The sequence below is a fragment of the Macaca thibetana genome, chromosome 3 (assembly GCF_024542745.1).
Source record: "Macaca thibetana thibetana isolate TM-01 chromosome 3, ASM2454274v1, whole genome shotgun sequence".
Taxonomy (NCBI): Eukaryota; Metazoa; Chordata; class Mammalia; order Primates; family Cercopithecidae; genus Macaca; species Macaca thibetana.
In genome coordinates, this window is record NC_065580.1 from 9383277 (window position 1) to 9404553 (window position 21277).

The following is a 21277-nucleotide window of genomic DNA, read 5'->3' on the forward strand; positions in this document are numbered from 1 at the left end:
TAGGTCCTGCTTTCCTTCAAACAGCCAGACAGGCCCTTTAGTACTGTGCTGGACAAGTTTTTTTTTCTACCTTTGCTCAAACTCTCCTTTTGTCTCTATTTTTTGAGGTGTCCACCCACGTTCTAGTTCTCAGTGACTTTCTCTAAGTGAATCCGCACTGGTTTCTAGTGGCCACTTACTCATTTTGCAAATAATCGCCAACCTTTTGTTGAGGAATTATTTTGCAGATTGTTGTAAGGAGGCGTTGATCCTTGGGCATGGGTACCAGGAGCTCCTCTCTGCCCTGTAGGTCCCATTTTCAGAAGTGGGTGGCTCAAATAGTCCAGCTCCCCACCCAAGGCAATATGTGCTCGTTCTTCTTGTCCCCAGCTGCCGGTCACTGATACGCCATGTGAATGTTTCCAAGGACAGGGAGGCCCCTCATCTCTCATTAAGATGGTTTTTGCCCATATATAAGTGTAACTTTGTGACATATGTCCATTTTCATCACCCGACTGTATGTCACCACTCCTGGTACAGGTACAAAAATGATCGAGGCCATCATTTTTATGTTGAGCGGGTGGGACTTGGGAAAGAGAAAGAATCTTGTATGGCTCATGCAGTGTCAAAAATCTCTGGACTGATGGAGATTTGCAGTCATGGGGATTTTAGCTTGTGGGGAGGGGCAGATGGGAAGGGGACAAAATGAGACTATCCTGGGGGAAGAGGAACTGGCTATTAGATTTTTATGTATATTAAAAGGGGACAAAAAATAAGTAGTACTCTTGTTTGTGCCATTTCAGTGAATCGGCTGTGTTTTTTTGTGTTTTGTTTGTTTGTTTGTTTTGCTGCATTATCGTCAGTAGACAGTTCCTGTGTAATCATGAGGGGAGGTGCAGGCTGGGCTATAGTAAATCTGCAGTTTACTATTTCCCCACTAAAGTACCGAGCAATGCTAAGTCACTGTGTACGTAGCAAAATTGCACTGAGTGCCAGGCTTGGGTCAAGGACTGTGGTATGAAAAGATGCAATACCATGTTCAGGGAGCCCACAGTATAGGCGTGGGTAGGAAATTACTGTGTAGGGGGGTAAGCACCGTGAGAAGGGTCTGCATTGTGCTGCAGAGGCCTGGAGTAAAGGCACCCACCCAGACATAGACCTAACATACCCAAACAGGTGATTGCCAGCCTGAGATCTGGCATGTGGTACAGGATAGCCCCACTTGTCCACACATATGGGCTCCCAGCCCAGCTCCCCCATGCCTAGGGAAAGAGGGGCTCAGTGAAGACAATGGATGGAATGAATGATGCCGGTTTCTCTTGTGTTTCTGAAAGATTTCTCCGTGGACAATGGCAGCCAACATTCATGCCATGGAGAGGAAGATTGAATGGCAGGCTGCTCGCCTGCTTTCCCTAGAAAGTCGAACTGGGATGGCCGAGAAGTAGCTGGCCGACTGCGAGAAGACAGCCGAGGAGCTCGGGAACCAGCTAGAGGGCAAGTGGGCCGTGCTGGGGACCCTGCTGCAGGAGTACGGGCTGCTGCAGAGGCGGCTGGAGAACATGGAGAACCTGCTGCGCAACGGGAACTTCTGCATCCTGTGGCTGCCCCTGGGCAGCAAGGGGGAGTCCCCCAAGGTAGCCCTGGGGCACCCTGGGGTTGGGGAGGCCACGGGGCCGAGACTGTGAGCATGTGGGTGAGCGAGTGTGACACTTGTGGTTTCAGGTGCCCGTGGCCTTTGATGATGTGGCTCTGTAGTTCTCTGAGCAGGAGTGGGGCAAGCTGGAGGACTGGCAGAAGGAGCTATACAGGCACGTGGTGAGGGGCAACTGCAAGACGCTGGTCTCTTTGGGTAAGGCCTGACACTCATTATGGGATTTTGGAAGTCCCTGTACTTCTCTCTCCACGTGGTTGTTTTCATGACAGTGATATGTAAATCACCAGAAACGCTGACCTTGAGAGTTGTTACCTCCTGTGAAAGATGAGCCCTGGGTGATGGAGTTAAAAGCTCCCTTCGCCCTGTGCGCAGGGTCCCAGAACACCAGGCTGGGAAAGGTGGTGGCTTCCCTCCTACACAGGCCTCAGATGTGGACCTTTCTATTGGTGCTGACTTGGAGCAAGGAAGACCCCTCCTGCTCTCAGAGCCTGTGTGTAATCGACTCACATTTGAGAAAGACTCTTTCTAATTCAGCCTTCTACAGACATGCGTGGCCCTTATGGCGACATGCCTCGAGGTCAGTGGAGAACATGGGCCAATGGTGCTTCTTGGAGCAGACATTTTCTTCATGCCTCAAAACTACTCTTCCCTCATTTTTTTGGGCTACTACTCTCTGCTCTCCTTGTTTGATCCTGCCCAGGAAGGGCCTGGACAGTGTTTCTTCCTGGGCTGATTTCCTCTTCTAATTTCCTCTCTGTGACCCTGGAGCCAAGGGCAGCGAGGCCTGTTAGAGAGGACAGGAGCAAGTGCAGACATGAGGTTGTTTTGTCAGCACAAGTGCACTGCTGTTTAATATGCACGCTCTGCGGCAGTTTCTTCACCCCAGCACTGTTGACATTTGGGACCAGGTGATTTTATGTGTTGGGGGCCATCCTCTGCATCGTAGGATGTTCGGCAGCAACCCTGGCCTCTACTCTCCAGATGCCAGTCACCTCTCCCCCAGCCCTGAGCACGACAACCAGAATTGTCTCCAGACTTTGCCAAATGTCCCCAGGGAGCAAAATTGCCTGTGGTTGAGAGCTACTGCTCTATAACAATCAAGAGATTTCGTTTCTAGACCATTGTTGGTTTCCTGGGCTGACTGTTCCCAGCTCTGACTGGAACATGGCAAAAACTAACCTTCTGTCTTTCCTCAGACTACGCCATCTCCAAGCCCGAGGTCCTCTCCCAGATTGAACAAGGGAAGGAGCCCTGCCACTGGCGCCGCCCTGGCCCCAAGATTCCAGATGTTCCTGCGGACCCGAGTCCAGGTAAGGGCTGGGAGAAGGCCAGGGAGGCCTCAGGTGATGTGCGGGAAACAGAGATGGAAAGGCCAGGAAGGGTGTGATCTTTCCAGAGAGAGCCGAGGAGAAACATGAAGGTTACAGGTTTTATGTCTGAGTTTTTATAGTTGAGTTTTAACCTCTAACTTATTCAACTAATGCTCTAGAAATGAATACTTTCTATTAGGGAAACAGGCGGCAAACCTAATCTTTTAGGAAGAGACGGAGGCCGGGCACAAGATGAGGGGAGGGAGAGGAGGACACCGAGAGGGAAGGCAGGAGCATAGTGGACCCTTGAACAATGCAGGGGCCAGGGGCGCCAGCCCCCAATCCCAAGCAGCTGAAGATCTACATCTAACTTTTTACTCTCCAAAAAGTTAACTACTGGATAGTCTCCTATTGAACAGAAGTCTTGATACTATGAACAGGGAATAGCACATACTATGTATGCTCTTGTATTGTGTATTGTATACTTACAGTAAGCTAGAGAAAAAATGTTATTAGGAAAATCATAAGGAAAAGAAAATATATTTACTACTCATTAAATGGAAGTGGAGCATCATAAAGGTCATCCTCCTCAGTGTCATCTTCAGATTGAGTAGACTGGAGGAAGAGGAGGGGTTGGTCTTGCTGTCCCAGGCGTGGCAGAGGCAGAAGAAAATTAACTTATAAGTGTGCCTGCGTAGTTCAAACCCATGTTGTTCAAGGGGCAACTGTGTATTGAAAACAAGATTAATTCAAAGCTTTGCAAAGAGTCGGCCTTGCTTCTGAGAACCAATGTCTAATTTATTTATTTATTATTTATTTTTGAGAGGGAATCCTGCTCTGTCTCCCAGGCTGGTGTGCAATGGCACGATCTCAGCTCACTGCAACCTCCACCTCCTGGATTCAGGCATTTCTTCTGCCTCAGCTTCCCGAGTAACTGGGATTATGGGTACCCGCCATCATGCCCAGCTAATTTTTGTATTTTTGTAGAGACAGGGTTTCACCCCCAATGTTGGCCAGGCAGGTCTTGAACTCCTGATGTTAGGTCATCTGCCCACCTCGGCCACCCAAAGTGCTGTAATTGCAGATATAAGCCACCGCGTCCGACCTCAACCTTAATTTAAGCCAGTAGCAGTTGTAGAACATACACACCTTGGTCAGCCTTATGGTTCAGTATGATTAGAAGCACACATTTATTTAAGGTGAATCTGGTTACCAGATATCAGTGTCTCAGATTTCCTTGGAGCCAGTCAGCACCTTTGAAAGTTAAGGGAAGGACAGGTGGACACAGGAGAAAAACCAAATTCCTAAAGTGAAGACCTGCTGGGTCATTTGACCACGGAGACCACATCTCTGCAAGGCTCGACCCCTGATTCCTCCAGAAGACCCGCCCTTGACCGTCCCACCTGCCTTGGTTTTCCCTTTCGTCTGACACTGAGAAAGATGGTGTTCCTTAGAGGCCCTCCTGTGCTCCACTTGTGTGAAATTAAACGCATCCCCCATGTTCATCATCTCATCTCAGTCAGATTTGCACTTTCCTAAGGGCAGAAGCATGTTCCGAGCTGGCCACTTGCCAGTCATCATCAGGACATTCATGGTTTTTCGGGGGAACCTACCCCTGATAGTTAATATGGGTTCTTTTCTATTTCCATAAGTGTCTTGACTGGTCTGAGAAATAAAGGAAAAGAGTACAAAAGAGAGAAATTTTAAAGCTGGATGTCCGGGGAAGACATCACATGTCGACAGATTCCGTGATGCTCCCTGAGCCATAAAACCAGCAAGTTTTTATTAGCAATTTTCAAAAGGGGAGGGAGTGCACGAATAGTGTGTGGGCCACAGAGATCACATGCTTCATAAGGTAATAAACTATCACAAAGCAAGTGGAGGCAGGGCGAGATCACAGGACCACAGGATGGGGCAAAATTAAAATTGCTAATGAAGTTTCGGCACACATTGTCATTGATAACATCTTATCAGGAGATAGGGTTTGAGAGCAGACAACCTGTCTGACCAAAATTTCTTAGGCGGGAATTTCCTCGTCCTAATAAGCCTGGGAGCACTTGCGGCTTGGGCTTGGACCATGAAAGACGGCAGCCTCCAAGGGGGCCGTTTATAGACCTACCCTCAGGGTGCATTCTCTTTCTCAGGGATGTTCCTTGCTGAGAAAAAGAGTTCAGCGATAGTTCTCCTATTTGCTTTTGAAAGAAGAGAAATATGGCTCTGTTCCGTCCGGCTCACCGGCAGTCAGAGTCCAATCTCCCTTGTTCCCTGAACATTGTTGTTATCCTGTTCCTTTTTCAAGGTGCCCAGGTTTCATATTGTTCAAACACACATGCTCTACAAGCAATTTGTGCAGTTAACATAATCATCACACGGTCCTGAGGTGACGTACATCCTCCTCAGCTTACGAAGATGAGGGGATTAAGAGATTAAAGTAAAGACAGGCATAGGAAATCACAAGGGTATTGATTGGGGAAGTGATAAGTATCCATGAAATCTTCACAATTTATGTTCAGAGATTGCAGTAAACACAGGCGTAAGAAATTATAAAAGTATTAATTTGGGGAACTAATAAATGTCCATGAAATCTTCACAATTTATGTTCTTCTGCCGTGGTCCCTCTGTTTGTGGTCCCTGACTTCCCGCAACAACGGTTTAGTTCCACTGGTGCATTTTGAGAATCTTCTAGGTGTCAAGGACAGTGCTGAATGCTAGAGGACAGAAAGACGGCTGAGAACACATACTATTGGGCTGGAAAAGAGGGTTACAACCCATGTGCGTCCAGCTTCCTAGCCTGGGTAGGAGGTTCTGGGTGGGTGGGTTTCGTTGTATTTACACCGTGTGTGGAGGCTTCCCTCACTTCCACAGCATCATTAAACGAGAGTAAAGAGGGGCCTGGAAATATGTGGTTGCTGGTAAGACCCCGTAACACTCTTTGGCTACATAATATGATGTTCAGCAGCATCCATGGCCTCTACCAACCAGTAGACAAGATGAGGAGACAAACTCCATTGTCCACCTTGAGCCTGTCGGCAGGGATCCTGTGTGGCCTTTATCCCTGTCCCGTTTATCGAAGGAGCTGGGAATCACAGCTCATCCCTCGCCACATTTGGCCTGGCCCATCCCCTTATGAGACCTCACCTCCTGCACATCCCTCCACCGAGCCTGTGGGACTCGGGGCTCAGCAGACCTGCCAGGTCTTGAGTGTTCCCTGCTTGGACTGAGCTCCAGGGGACTGCAGCCCTCTGAGTGCTTGTCATCCTCTTCCCTGCCTGCCTCTGAGCCCAGGCCCGCCGGGGACAGGGTCCTCACCTCTCACGATTGCGTCTCTCCCAGCCTCACTCCCTCTCTAGAGACCCTGCCTTTGGGTCTCAGGCCTCGTCTTTTTTGCTGTTTCTGCAGACCTTCCCTCTCTTCTCGTCACTCCCTGCCCTTACTCTTGGCCATGGCAGCCTCCTTGTGGATGGTCCTGTGCCCCCTCCACCCATCCCACGGCCATCCACGACTGTGATAACAGTGACTGCACCACACCTCCATCTCCATCTCCAGCACACCACTCCCCGGCCGCTTCCTGCCGTCCCTTCAGTTCCCTGTCTTGTGTCCTGATTCCAGCAGTTTCCAGTCTTTCAAGACCTGCAAGCCATCAACCCTGCTGCCTTTTCACTGGCCTCACCCCTCATTTCCCTCCATGCCCACCATTGTGGTCCCCCCTTGCACACAGCCTCAGTGCCCTTGCCCCTGTTTTGTTCATTGTATCCACCTGATGAAATCTATCGGTATTCTGCACCTGCAGCCAAACAGCTGCACGTGGCTGCAGAGAACCAGGTAAGCTGGCTGCTGGTGTCATATGACATCCACGACCAGTGACTTCAGTGGGTGCTCTGCCATGCGGTCACACTGTGTTTCCCTAGCCCAGGGGCCGGCCAACTGGCTGAGGGCCAAATTTACCTCATCTGTTTCTGTATGGCCCACAGCTGAGAATAGTTTTATATTTTAACCCCCTTTTTTTTTAATTAAAGAGAAATACACCACTCACTTGCACAGCCCTCCCCATGCCGTCTGCCTGCACCTGTGCCCTCTTCTCTGCCTTCACTCCTGTGACTGCTAAACTGTCGACTCTCCAGCCAAAGCCCCCCTTCCACCTGGCTCTGCATCCCATTCCATGCCACCTTCTCAAGGGCAACACAAGCAATCCTGCCTTGACCTCGGGGACATCTGCACTTGCTGTCTCCTGCCCCTTCCCTCCCACTCTTTTACCCCTTCCACCAAAACCTCTCCAACCTTGGTTACCAGGGCCCTCCGTGGTGCTGAATGGTCTGTCTTCTTACTTGGCCTGTTCGTAACACTTGCCATGTTGCTCACTTTCCTTGCACCTGCCACCCACCTTCACTGCTCTTTCTTCCCTGGTTCCTGTTGCCCCGTGGAGCCTTTCAGCCCCAGAGCGCCCTTGGTTCTCACACTCCCTCTCTACTGCTTGCATTTCCTCACTCCCATTGTCTCCCAGGGTCTTGGGGCCACACGTACCATCTAGGAATGTGTGCCTCGAACCTGGATTTTTGCCCCAAATTCCACACATCTAGCTGCTTGGCCCTCATCTCTACCTGAGTGTCTCATAGATCTCCCCCTAAACATTCCCAGAGCTGAGCTCCTGTCTTCTCTGAATAGCCTGCTCCTCCCACATTCTCCCCATCCCAGTAAATGGCAGCTCCATCCTTCCATTTGCAGTCAAAACCCGAGAAGTCCTCTCTGACCTCCTCCTCCACATCCCCATCCACTCCACCGGAAACCCTACTGGCCCTCCCTGCAAAGTTTGCCCAGAGTCTGTCCACACCTCGTCCCCTCCACTCTGACACCCAGGCTTATTGTCTCTTGCTGAGGTTGTCACCAGCCCTTCTGTCCCTGCCGTGATCCCCGAGTCTCATCTCAGCCCAGCAGAGTGATCCCTTTTAGACCCAGTCCTGGCTTTCCGTCTGACCCGCACCATCGGCTCACCTCCTCCACTTTCCTCTCACTCTCTGCCCAGCTGCACCATCCCTGTTGCTGTCCCTTCCGCCCTGTGCCAGGGCCTTCGCAGCGCCCTCTGCTGGGAGTGCTCCTCAGGCAAATGCCACCTTCAGGCCTTTCCTGTCATCGGTACTACAGCCCCTCCCCACCCAGGACTCCGGGCCTCCTTTCATGCTTTGGGTCTTCCGTGTCAGACAGCATCGTGTAATATATATCTTTCCTATTTATACATTTATCTTATGTCAGGTCTCCCTCATTAGAATGTCAGTTTCAAAAGTACAAAAACTTTTTAAGTGTTTTCTTCGTATATTCATTCTAGGCACCTGGAATATTGCCCAGCGTAGAGTAGGAATTCAATAACTGCTTGCTGGATGTATGCCATGCTTTGTAATTTAAAACGTGTGTGTGTGTGTGTATGTGTGTGATGTGTGTTTGTGAAATAATGGATTTTTCATACCATTTAGGTCCCCTAGGCCTCCCTAGGGCAGCCACTTGTCCTGAATTGTCTATGTTTATCCTTTCTATCCTTTTTTTTTTTTTTTTTTTTTTTGAGCCAGAGTCTCACTTTGTCGCCCAGGCTGGAGTGCAATGGTACAATCTTGGCTCACTGCAACCTCTGCCTCTCAAGTTCAAGCGATCCTCCTGCCTCAGCCTTTGGAGTAGCTGAGACTACAGGCGCATGCCACCACACCTGGCTAATTTTTTGTATTTTTAGTAGTGACAGGGTTTCACCGTGTTAGCCAGGATGGTCTTGATCTCCTAACCTTGTAATCCACCCGCCTCGGCCTCCCAAAGTGCTGGATTAGAGGCATGAGCCACCGCACCCGCCCTCTATCCAGATTTTAAAATGTCTACTGTGTGCATTGGTAGTTGTGAACAATATATGAATTTTTGTGTTTTGAAACATTACATAGATGTCGTTATATTTATCACTCATTATTATTATTTCAGACGTATCCATGATACATGTAGATCAAGTTCATTCCTTTTAACAGATGCTTAATATTCCAGAAGCAACTATATTGTAACTTATTTTCCATTCCTCCACTGATTGGCGCTTAAGCTTTTTTTGATTTTTCACGCTCACAAGCGATACTGTAGTGATCATTGTTGGGCCTCTTTGTACCCCTGTGGGGATGCTACTTCAGGAAACAGACCCAGCACTGGCCTCACCATATCATAGGCTTGCTTGATATCGTCTCTGCTCTTGCCATATTGCTGTCCCCAGGCGTACCCCAGGGCCACCGGGTGCTCCCAGCAGCAGCTATGAAGAACCTGTTTCCTTATGTCTTTGCCCAGTTTCTATAATTACATTTCTGCCAACCTGATGGGGGAGAGACCCTGGTCCTAATTCAGGATACTGGAGGCCTGAGCTTCAGGGCTCAAATAGATTTCGTGCCTGGTCCTGGCTCTGCTAGTTGTGCTGAGCTAATGGTTTGGGGCCAACATGGACTGGGTCCCCTCTGCTAAAGTGTCTCCCTTTTAAAGGCAAGGAATAATAAGTGAGGAGAGGGAAGAAAAGAAGACAGTCGAAAAAATGTAGGACAAGGCCCAAAGTAACCCCACTGTGCAGAGGGTGAAGTGAAGTGGAGAGAGTATGGGAAGTAGGTTAGAGAAGATAAAACTGAAGTAGGAGAGGAGAGAGGAAGCTTCCAGCTCTAAACAGCAATTCTCCAAATTGTTGCCCCACACAGGGACTGAGGAGGAGGCTGCAGGATTCTAGGCAGGAAAGATTTCTAGAAGTCGTCTGATAGGTCCATGGGGAAGGACAGGGTAAGTTCACAGCCAGATAGAGGTCTGTCTGAATGAAGTCAGTTGCCAGTGGTTCACTGAAAATGATGAGAAATTACAGTGTATATTAGATCCTTGGGCCTGGGAACATAGGTGAAACAGTGTCAATCAGGAAAGTCTAAACAGATAAGAGGGCACATTTTGGGGGCAGAGCATCTGGCTGCATATCAAGTAGTCCCTGGTTCAAGACAGTGTCACTTGTTGACCCTTCCTTTCACTCTGCCCACATGTTTTCAATCACTCTGTCCTGTGTCATTTCCCAGTGACCACAGATTTCTCCGATTCTCCACTTCACCACTTTTTCATGGATTGGATCCTATCTTCTGGTTACTAACTTTTATCTGACACATCATGGGATTCAGCGAATGGAGGGTAAGAGGAAAGAAGAGGAAAGGAAAAGGCAGTTCATCTCCTGCCTCAGAGTGTTGAGTGCAGAGAGGCCCTTTATCATGAATGTGGATTCTTGTCATGACTTGGTCATTAATCAGGTATGTTTTGTTTGGGCATGATTTTAAATACTGTCATTTTTTCTAGATCTGTACCATGTAAGGGAGCACATTAAACCGGTAGCTCCAAACCATGAGTCAGAATGCTGCAGGGAGTTGGTTAGAAGCACACATGGTCCCTAGGTCCTTTCCCAGAGAGTCTGGCTTAGGAGTCCTCCAGTGGGGCTCAAGAACTTTTGCTTTTACCCAGCTCTGCCCAGCCCAGCCTCACCTTTAAAGGGTCTGTTGAGCAACCAGTTCTTTGAGTCCTGCCCTTCTCAGCAAGTTTGAAGGATGTCCTGGCTGCAAACCTCAGTGATTGTAATGTCCCTGTCTTCAGTCAGACACTGGAGGAGGAAGGATGCTGGTGGTTAAGTAGAGCTGGCAAGCAGGTGTGGAGTAGGAAGGGGGTGTATCGTGACAAAGCAAGTACACATCTCATGACGGTGACAGTCAGGGTGTGGCCATACAGGTTTATAGTTCTTACTGGAGACAGGCAATTAAATGGGGGTATAGCTCAGCGGTAGAGCATTTGACTGCAGATCAAGAGGTCCCTGGTTCAAATCCAGGTGCCCCCTCCCTATTTTCTTTTGGGGTGATCAGACCCAATACCAGGTCATGAGGGCAACAAAGTGGCGGAGTCAAAGGAATGAGAAAAAGACAGTTTGAGAGAGAAAGTGGGACTAGTGGGCCATCACTAGTGTGGAGGCTGGGAAAGCCCAGAGCTCTGGGAGCCCGCGCTATTTATTGGTGCTCAAACAAACAGGTGGCGAGGATGTGGGGGTTGAAAGGAAACAGTGTATCAAGTGAAGAGAAACAGGATAATGGAGTGCTAAAAGTCTAGCCAGTCTAGCCAGACATGCAAGCCCTGCCTCAGCTTCTCTCCTAACACTCAGCTTTTCTCCCAATATCTTTTCGCTCACTGATCACAATAGGATATTCTACTCTTAGCTTTTCTTCAGCACATGGATTCATTCTGCAAAGCAGGAGAGAGAGGAAGCAGGTCAGGTCTTCACTAGAAAGCCTCCCCTGACCCCAGAAGCTCTAGAGAAACCCAATTTCTTGAAGGCAAGTCAGTGCCAGGTCTGGGGAGAACTCTTTTTTTCTTACACATCCCAAGCCTCTTCATTTGGGGAATTCACAATTGTGTAAGTCTTGGTGGAAGACAGGATCCTGTCTCTGGTTAAGGGAAGTACGAGGTCAGATATGTCCTCTCCCTGAATGTTGGTGTGTGAATCAGGGTTCCTCAGAGAAAACAGAACCAATAGGGGCTGTGTGTGTGTGCACATAGATTTTAAGAAACTGGATCATGCCATTGTGGGGGCTGGCAAGTGTCGTGTCTGCAGGGCATGGCAGCAATCTGGAGAAGCAGGGAAGAGTTGAGGTTGCAGCTCCAGCCTGAAGACAGCGTGGAGACAAAATTCCTTTCTTGGGGGACAGCAGACATTTCCTCATTAGGTTTTCATCTGATCAGATGATGCCCACCCACATTTTGGAGGGTAATCTGCTTTACTCAAAGTCTGTAGATTGAATGTTAATCATACCTAAAAAATACTTTCACAGCAACATCCAGATTGGTATGGACAAACATCTGGCCACCATGGCCTAGCCAAGTTGACACATTTAAAGAAGAAAATTTGTTGAGGCAGACAGAGCCTCCCTCTGCCACCCAAGCTGGAGTGCAGTGGCGCTATCTCCACTCACCACAGCCTTCATCTACTGGGCTCAAGGGATCCTCCCACCACAACCTCCGGAGTAGCTGGGACCGCAGGGGCGCACCACCATGCCCAGCTAATTTTTATATTTTTTGTAGAGATGGGATTCTGCCATGTTGCCCAGGCTGGTCTCAAACTTCTAGGCTTAAGCGATCCACATGCCTCAGCCTACCAAACTGCTGGAATTACAGGCATGAGCCACTGTGCCCTGCCAACACATAAAATTAACCAGCACCATTGGGAATGGCTTCAGTTTGGCTAATTATATTCCCCTAAACAATACCATGTATGCAGACTAAATCCTACATAGAAGCAGGGTGAATTTGGAATTCATTCTGGAGATGGCAGAGCTCTGGCAATGGCAGTAGGGCCAGAGGCTGCAGCCAGTGTCTGTTGTGGTAGCAGTGGTGGCTCCCTAGCCAGGGTGGGCTGAGGTCCTGCCTATTTGATGAGCCTGGCTCTGGGGGCTTCTCTGAACTGTATGAGCTCCTCGCCATCCTGTCAACAATTGCCCTCTGTGTCTCCACTCACCTTATATGACGTCTTCTTTAGAAATCATAGTGCCCTTGCTGGTACCAGGGATGTATAATAAATGATTACAGAAACATGAAGGGAATGTGGATTGGGAATCTGGCCTCATTAAACTTGAAGGTAATAAAAATCTACGCAGTTTGAGGGGATAGAAATCCAGAAGCCCATATCAGGCTGTAGAAAAGTTGAGTAACTTTTGCCTGCAGTCCCATCAGGACCAATTTCTAGTTCCCAGATTGTAAGTGACCTCTGGGCAGGATGACTGGTCCTACCAGTTTAAACAAAGCAAATAGCTCACGTGTCACCCTGTATGATCCATTCCACGTGGACTGAAGCTCCACCTCCCGGATTCCCACCTTTCTTCTGCCTCAGCCTCCTGAGTAGCTGGGACTACAGGCACCCGCCACCACGCCCAGCTAATTTTTTGTATTTTTAGTAGAGACGGAATTTCACCGTGTTACCTGGGATGGTCTCTATCTTATGACCTCGTGATCTGCCCGCCTCGGCCTCCCAAAGTGCTGGGATTACAGGCGTGAGCCACTGCGCCCGGCCACAGGAGGCCAATTGTAAATGCATTTGAGGTACTAGGGATTTCTTGCTATAATGTAGAAAGAATCCATAGGCTTCAGGGGGTAGGTAAGCTGGAGTGGATTTATCACACGTGACTTGCCCTGGCTTGAAAAATACGTAGGTGTGTGGAGCTTCTACATTCATAAAAAGAATTATGGTAGCTGTTCTCTGTAGACAGAAATGCTGGTGGGAGGGATGATAGCGGAAAGGGAGCCCCTGATTTCAGTGAGGCTAGGAGGATCCTAGGGTATCAGAGGCCAAGCACTGTGATACTTTACCGCGAAATGTTATTCCATGGTCTGTGCCACACAGGTCTTGGCTGTGACTCATCAGTGGTGAGGATTTTAGGCCTGAGAATGGGGAGCCATTGTGGTCCCCTGGATGTGTAGGTCTGAGCTACCACCATAACTGGCACAATGGAGGTTCCTGTCCTCTGACCCCGGTCTGAATCTGCTCAAAGAACCTGCCTGCTCTGATGACGAGAAAGCCAAGCTTGAGAAAAGAACTCTGCCACAATACCCAGTCATGGACTGTGAATCTTCCTGCCACATTTCCCCTAATAGGCCCTTCAGCCATTGCCTGGAAACTGCATTGAGGAGTGGGAAATATCCACATAATTTGGGACGATTGGTGGCTCTGCTGCATCTGTGAAGCTCCTGGAGGTTTGGTATTTTTGGGAACATCAGAATATTCCAGAAAGGACCACATCCTGCATCTTGCTTTGTTCAGCTACCACCACCATCAGAGGGGGCTTGAGAGACCACAGTTACTACCCATGGTGTGCTGCTCTCACCCAAAAGACTACAGACTGCAAGGTTTTCATCACATCATAATGAGATGAGCCTTAGAGGACAGACCAAAAGTTTCCAATCAGGGTACCCTTTACCTATTCTTATTTTTATTTACTGATTTTGGAATCTGACTCCAGCTTCCTTTTCCTTGCTGGAGCCCGTGATCTGTATCTGTCTGCATGGAGGAGAGAGAAGAAGCTGATGGGATCAGGTCAGTCCTCTGGGAAGTCCCAGCTGACTTCCTCCATCATCTCGCTCCCTGCCCACAGTCTCCCAGAGCCTCCCAGAATCCTGCTCTCCCCCAGTCCTTGGTCTGGGTAGGCCAGGGTGTGAGTCTGCAGCAGCCCCAGATGGGAAATCCAGAACCTGAGGGCACAGAGTCAAAGTCCAGGGTGCAGCACTCTAAGCTCAAAAATCTAAGCTCATTAGATTTCTCATGCCCATCCTGTGCCACAGTGGAAGCTGGGTGCTGTGGAGAATGCAGCAGGACTTAGAGACATGGCCCAGCCCTCTCTTGTGGATCACATGGATGTGCCTGGGGAGATTCTGGAGAACTCTACAAAAGTGCTGGAGTGGTACCCAGCGGGCTGCAGGAGACAGGTGTGCCCTACAAACTTTAAAGCCCATAAAATCACCTGAGGGTTATTGAGTCTGCACTTCATAGATGCCATGGGTCAGAGATTAGATAGGCTGTGTCATTTTTTGCCCAGAGTGGGTTGGGAGGAGCTTATGACCTAGGACCCACTTTGGTGATTAAAAGTAGAATGGTGTAGGGGGCACTTGGATTTGAACCAGGGACCTCTTGATCTGCAGTCAAATGCTCTACCCCTGAGCTATACCCCCAGTCATAGACAGATACTGTAATTAACACCCTTTTGATGTGTCAGCACAGCAAAAGCAAGACCCAGCTCTGCTGGATTGGATGTCTAAGCCGGTTCTGTTTCTCTGAATTCTGGGTTCACTCCTTTCATTGATACTTCTTTCTCCATCACTTCTGTGTGTACCTGGCTGAGAACACCCTGGTGGCCTTGTTGACCTTTGTAAATGGAGAGACCCTTCAAGTCATCCAGATAATTCTCTTAGACAGTATCAATTGTTGAGCATCATGTGAGGTGTGCTAGGCTGGGGACAGAACTGTAACTAGGTGATACCACCCTCCCCGGCACTGAAAGGAGACCAGAGCCTGTGTCTGGAGACTTGTGTTTGACGTAGAATACTGTTCATGATAATTTGTCAAGTAAAAAGCAAATTGCTTTTGTAAAAAAAAAACAAAGAAAAAGATACTCAAAAAATAATACTTAAGTCTTTTAAAAATGTGGCACATATTCAGGGAATACTATGTAGCCATAAAAAAGAATGAGATCATTTCCTTTGGAGCAACATGGATGGACCTGCAGGGCGTTAACCTTAGCAACTAACACAAGAACAGAAAATCAAACAATGTATGTTCTCACAAGTGGGAAATAAATGATGACAACACATGGACACAGAGAGGGGAACACCACACACTGGCACCTACTTGAGGGTGGATGGTGGAAGGAGAGAAGATTGGAAAATAATACGTATGCATAGTACGTGGCTGATGAAATAATCTGTACACCAAACCTCCATGACATGAGTTTACCTAGTGACAAACCTGCACATGTACCCCTGAACCTAAAAAAAAAAAAAAAAAAAAAAAAAAAATGATTCTCTACAGAGTACCACTTGCAGGAATTTATCCTTCGAAAATATTCCTATAATTGCATATTATAGGAATAGATACTTCAGACACATGTATATGGAGATTCATGATAGCGGTTTTTTAATTCCTCACAGCAAAACACTGGAGACCATCTAAATATCCATTGGCAGGGAATTGGATAAAACCAGGCTTTGTCTCCTACCCTGGAGGGGATGAGGAGAAGGTGAAGATGCAGAGAAGCAGAGGATGCTGAGGGGACTCTATACCTTGGTCTTCTCAGTCAGGTAGAAAACAGGTCATCCAAAGAGAATCAAGGAGGTAGGCTGGGAATCATTACTTGGGAAGAAGGGCAAAGTGTGAACCAGGCATGGTGGGAAATGGAGAAGAGGTGAATTAGAAAGGAATAGAATTATTGCTCATTAGCAGAGAGGCACAGTAAGGAGAAAAGGTAAACATCAGAAGAGGTGTCATTAAAGGACTTTTCTGATTCTAAGATCTTGAAAGAGAATAGTTTGAGTGATGATCACATTTGGCTATGAATACTGAATGATTAAAGTAAAACCAGAAGCAGCAAACAAACCAGAAGCTTCCTTATCTACCATTTAAAAGTCCACAGCTAGGTGGTCCAGGCATGGCTTTCCATAGGGTCAAGAACCCGAGTTTTTTCTAGCTGCCTGGCTGGCTTGGCTTTCATCCCAGCATGCCGTCACCCACATCAGCATCTCATCGACCTTCCAGGCAGCAGGAAGATGGAAAAGACAAGTCTTTCCTGTAAGTACACCCATCACTTTCACCTGCATCTCATTGACCAGCCTTGTGCCTGTGGCCTCACAGCTCCAAGAGGGTCTGGGAAATGCAGTTTTCCTTCCAGGAAGCTATGTGCTCAGCTGATAAACAAGAAGCAGGGTAGAAGACACTGGTAGAAAATGCTGAATCTCTGTCTCACCACACACCTTGAGAGCTGCAGTGAGTAGAGTTTGTGAACATTTGTAGAGCCGTGAAGAAGGAAATCTCTTAGCATTGGGAGGCCTTAGCATTGGAAGCACATTGCCATGGTGTTTGACATTCCTGAGGACAAAAGGAGAGGGTGGAGAGGAAAATAGGATTGTTAGTCTGGTTCTAAAAATGTCCAATGTTTCTGTGTAAAATATCAGAGAAGACATGAATGGTGAGAGAGTAGTGGAAGGAGATGGCTTTGAGAGAGGAGAAGCGTGGAGGGATGGCAGAGGAGCTGGGGCTTAGAGACAGCATAGAGAATGAAGCTGAGAAGGTGACCCCACCCTCTGTTCTGGAAGTTGAAGGGGAGGGATGGCTTTAGGGGAAAGCTGACCTTCGAGTGTACAAGGATGGATAAAAAGGCAGACTTGCAGGGAAAGGTTAAGGTGGAAGAAGACTGTTTATAGAGTAGCCGGAGGGCTGGCGGGCTTGGGTGGAGGAACTGAAACAGTAATGAGGATATGGGAAGGAGGCTGCCCCAAGAGACCATTTCTACTAACAGAAGGCATTGGAGGGTAGGGACAGGAAAGGGGCAAGTACCCAAGTTCTAGGCCAACGTGCTAAGTGTGAAACTGGAACAGCAAAAGGTACTTCTTAAAAATGTAAGTGTTTGTAGGTACATAGTCAGTATATATATTGATAGGGTACATGAGCTATTGGGAAACAGGCATTTTATGTGAAATAAGCTCACCGTGGGGAATGGGGTGTCCATCCCCTGTAGCATTTATCCTTTGAGTTACCAATGCCACTTTTTGGAGGGAAAAAAAATACTAAATAAAAAGTTCACATCTCTTCTTAAAAGGAATCCGTTTTAATGAATAAGAAATTATGAAACACATCACTGAAAATAAAAGAAGTTCTGTTTTTCAGGCCACTACATCTTATACTAATAAGGAAAGTCACAGGATACAGAATATTTTCAACTCAGGGGAGTAGAGCAAAGCACCATTTGCTAAATGATCACATTAGCGCCTCAAGTGACACTACATTTGACCAGGCTCTGTCTTCAATGTCTGCTTCTCTGATGTGTTTTCCTGCCATTCAATGTAAAGATAGTAAGACTTTCCTGCTTTCAAGTAGTTTTATTACAAGAACTTGTTTTTAGCCTATCAAAAGTATAAACTTACATTGTTTACATAAATCTGAAGAATTATTAAATGTATTTTAGGTAGTTTTTAAAAAGGTTCATGAAACATGATTAGTATAAGGGATACTAAAAATCATGAATTGTGCTTCTGAATTCTATGCTGTATAGCTGAACCTCCATGAATTTTAAGATTTGTATCAAAAAAAAAGCTGTTTGTTCTCTAGAGCATAGAATACTATGACATCCTCTAGTTTTTGAGATGGTTGATACAATTCAGTGATCCCTTCTGCAGAAGTTTGCTTTTAAAGCTTAACTATGACGTAAAATTGCCTTTGATAATTGGAACATCTGAACACAACGTAGAACTTTACTTATACTTTAACATGTTGACATTTCATCTTCTGCAAACTCTCTTGGCCTTATAAGGGCTTATTCGTTGAGCTGTAGATCCTGGTGGTTTGTCTTGGAAATAGAAGACCAATACCACCCCAACCCAGAGAGAATGTCTAGATCAAGAAGAGGAAAAATTAAGACAACTAGGAAATGGTGAAACAGCATTTGTTCCTGGAAGATACTGTTCTGGTCCAGTTTTAAGTGCTGTCCACATAAGTGTTAAAGGAAAATCAATCTTGGGGGCCCCAAATCACTCAGCTAAAGGGAAAGTCCAGCTGGAAACTGTTTAGGGCAAACCTGCCTCCCATTTTATTCAAAGTCACCTCTCTGATTATGAGATAAATCTGTTTGTTTCAGACTGCCTCTTTTAGAGAAGCTCATCGGAAATGCAAAAGAATGCAACCTTTTGTCTCTTCTCTACCTATGACCTGGAAGCCCCCTCCCAGCTTCCAGTTGTCCCACCTTCGCCTGGCATTGTCCTACCTTTCCGAACGAACGAGTGTACATCTTACACATATTAATTGATAGCTCATGTGTCCCTAAAATGTATAAAACCAAGCTGTGCCCCTACCATCTTTGGAACAGGTTGTCAGGACCCCCTGAGGCAGTGTCACAGACACGCATCTGCAGCCTTGGCAAAATACACTTTCCTAATTAACTGAGACCTTTCTCTAGATATTTGGGGTTCACCTAAGGATGAATAAGAAGAGGCAGAGTGGGAAGAAGGAGCCTTGGGTTAAGGAGACTTCTTGGAAGCTCTGCTAAAGTGAGGTCTTGCCCTTAGCTACAGTCTAGAGCCTCCTGGGGAGCTTTTACCATGCCTGGGCCCCACCCTAGATGTTCTGATTTAATTGATCTGTGGTGAGGCCTGGGAAATCGCACTTTTATGGACTCTTCAAGTGATTCTAATTTATATCTGGGGTTAAGAACCACCACTTTCTACCCTCAGCATTTGCTGATTTCAGAAAAAAATGAAACCTTTACCCTAGTGTCTAATAAGAAGTTAAAATGTAGGCACCCATTTAAAATGTTGTTATAAAGTAAAATGTTTATTTAGAAATAGAATGTTCGTATTTTGGTACTGCAAGGAAAAATTTGCATTTAGACAAAAGGTATTCTCAGTAAGGCAATTTTACTTTCTGTAGAAAGGGTCCTCTTTGCAGATGGAATAATGGCCAGAGCACACTTGAACAATGGAGGGAAGCAGTTTTTATCTTTTACGTAGCTTGTCTTTGCTACTGTGTTTTGTCTCTATTGGCTAGAGCTAGACTTTATAATTTAAACTGAACTTGATTGGCTTACGATTTAAAACTTTTTTAAATAGGTAAAAGTAATGGAGAAGAAAGGAAAAGAGGAAGTTGCTTATGAAATATTAGAAAAGTAACATTCTTAAATAAGGAAGGGGCATAGGCTGCAAGCTGGAACATGCTTGTAAGCATGCTTAGCACAAATATCTTGGTTAAAGTACAAGAACATAGAATGTACTCATTCCTTCTTATCTAACCGCTACATAGGATTAGGCTTAATAAAGAGTTATTAGCACAAAACAAGGAGGCTTGAAGGAAGTTAGTTTTTAAAGGAAACTATTATTTTTAACACTTATGATTTATTCTTTAATAAGGAGGGAAACTTTGAAGAGGAAACTTTTTACTTTCTACAGTTCGCACCTCTTGATTTTATAGTTTTTTTTTTTCTCTTTAAACTTTCTTAACATGTCTTGGCTTAGCTGTTTTGCTTGAGTTTTTAAAAGAAAGTTTTTTTGGTTGATGAAATGCCAGGGTAAAAGAATAGTTAATTGAACTAGCACAAGTACTGCTCTAATTATTTGGCAGGGTGTCTAGTAAAGGTGTTCTACAATACTGCTGTACATCTGCCTCGGGATGAATAAGGGCATACTGATGAGTCAGCTCTTGGAAGTGCTTGACCTCACTGCATCCTGTTTAGTGTCTAAGGAACGCCAAATTATTCTCTTGTTGTTGGAGACACGAGGTAAAATTGGTCTTGGAAGATGGAGACTGGATGGCCCTCGGCGGCTGACCCACAGGGTACTGCACTTCAGGAAATAGCAGAGAGAGAGTTTGGCACAGTTCACTATCCCAAGCTGTAGGATTTTGAAAAGGAGCCACCATGCAGTCCATGTCTTGTTGTAGAGGACCATCTGAGTGGAAAGAGGACAACCTGGGCCTTTGGCCTACTATGCACACAAGCATGACAATTGCTTTTATTTAGAGTGCAGATAGAATATTTAGTCTATTTTAGCCAGGCATTTATATCTTGATACCCTGTTTTAATTGCTGTGGTTTGATTTAGATTTTCTTTTACTATAGAGACTTTGGTTTTGTCACTGTGTTTGGGAGGAGTGATGATGGAGAAGTTGAACTAGCAATAAAGTGCATTTCAAAATTTTCTCTAGGATTTTTTTTTTTTTTTTTGAAATGTTGGCTCTTATACTATAAATCCTTACAGGAACTCATTATGTCTTCCCAATCCGAGGAAGTCCAAGAGGGACGAAGATATTTTTTTTGAAGTAGTAAGCTGTCTTTTGGTTATGTAAATCTCTATAAGGTATAACTAAACCGGCATCAAAAGTGATAACTTGAGGTGAGTTAGATCTAGTTACATTAATAATAAGATGGGGAGTAAAGGGAAGAAAGGAAAAAGAAAAGATAGATTGAGTTTTTCTTAGCTTTAATTTGATAGGGCTTGACCTTGGAACAATGGCTCATGATTCCAACAGTGATGATGCTTTCTTGACTTGGGTGTGTTGTGTCCATCTTTTTTCTGCTGTGCAAATGGCAGTCTCAGTGGTTAGCAGCATGAGGTAGGGTCCTCCCCAGGCTGGCTTGAGTTTTTTTGTTTTTATTTTTTCTTTTTATCTTTTGATGATGACATGGTCTCCAGGCTGGTGCAGGTTTACCAGAAATTTTAGGGGTGGTACTTGTGTTAAAAGACTTTTAGTTCTGAGGGAAGGGAAACATAGAAGATAAACTAAGTATATAATTTCTGAACAACTGATTTTTTTGTTTTGTTTTGTTTTAAATGTGGGGACATTAGCAGTGGAATATAAGTAAGGCAATTTATAGGTGTCTCTTTGATTTTATCATCTCTAGTGCCTTTTTGCTGAGAAATTTTCTTTTTTTATTTTTACTTATGTTGTCTCTGAGGGACTCTCTGGGGCTCCTTATTTTGTCAGAACTCTGCGTATCTTGGGGCCCAAGACCCCACGGTGACACCCCTTGCTCCATCCCTGCTCAGCGTTGCCTAGGGGGTGCAACAGCCCTGCCCCCTCT

The 21277-nt window shown here is 46.3% G+C and overlaps 1 non-coding gene and 1 pseudogene across 2 annotated transcripts in view; both read left to right on the plus strand.

Annotated features, from left to right (window-relative positions):
* LOC126950782 (uncharacterized) overlaps positions 1–21277 on the plus strand; it is a 47693-nt pseudogene that overhangs the window by 4308 nt on the left and 22108 nt on the right. The window contains exons 4-7 of the transcript XR_007724295.1: positions 1314–1613; positions 1702–1828; positions 2830–2943; positions 9999–14038. The product of XR_007724295.1 is annotated as an uncharacterized LOC126950782 (transcript). The remainder of the gene's footprint in view (positions 1–1313; positions 1614–1701; positions 1829–2829; positions 2944–9998; positions 14039–21277) is intronic.
* TRNAC-GCA (transfer RNA cysteine (anticodon GCA)) lies at positions 10727–10798 on the plus strand. Its single transcript has one exon. It is a non-coding gene; the product is annotated as a tRNA-Cys (tRNA).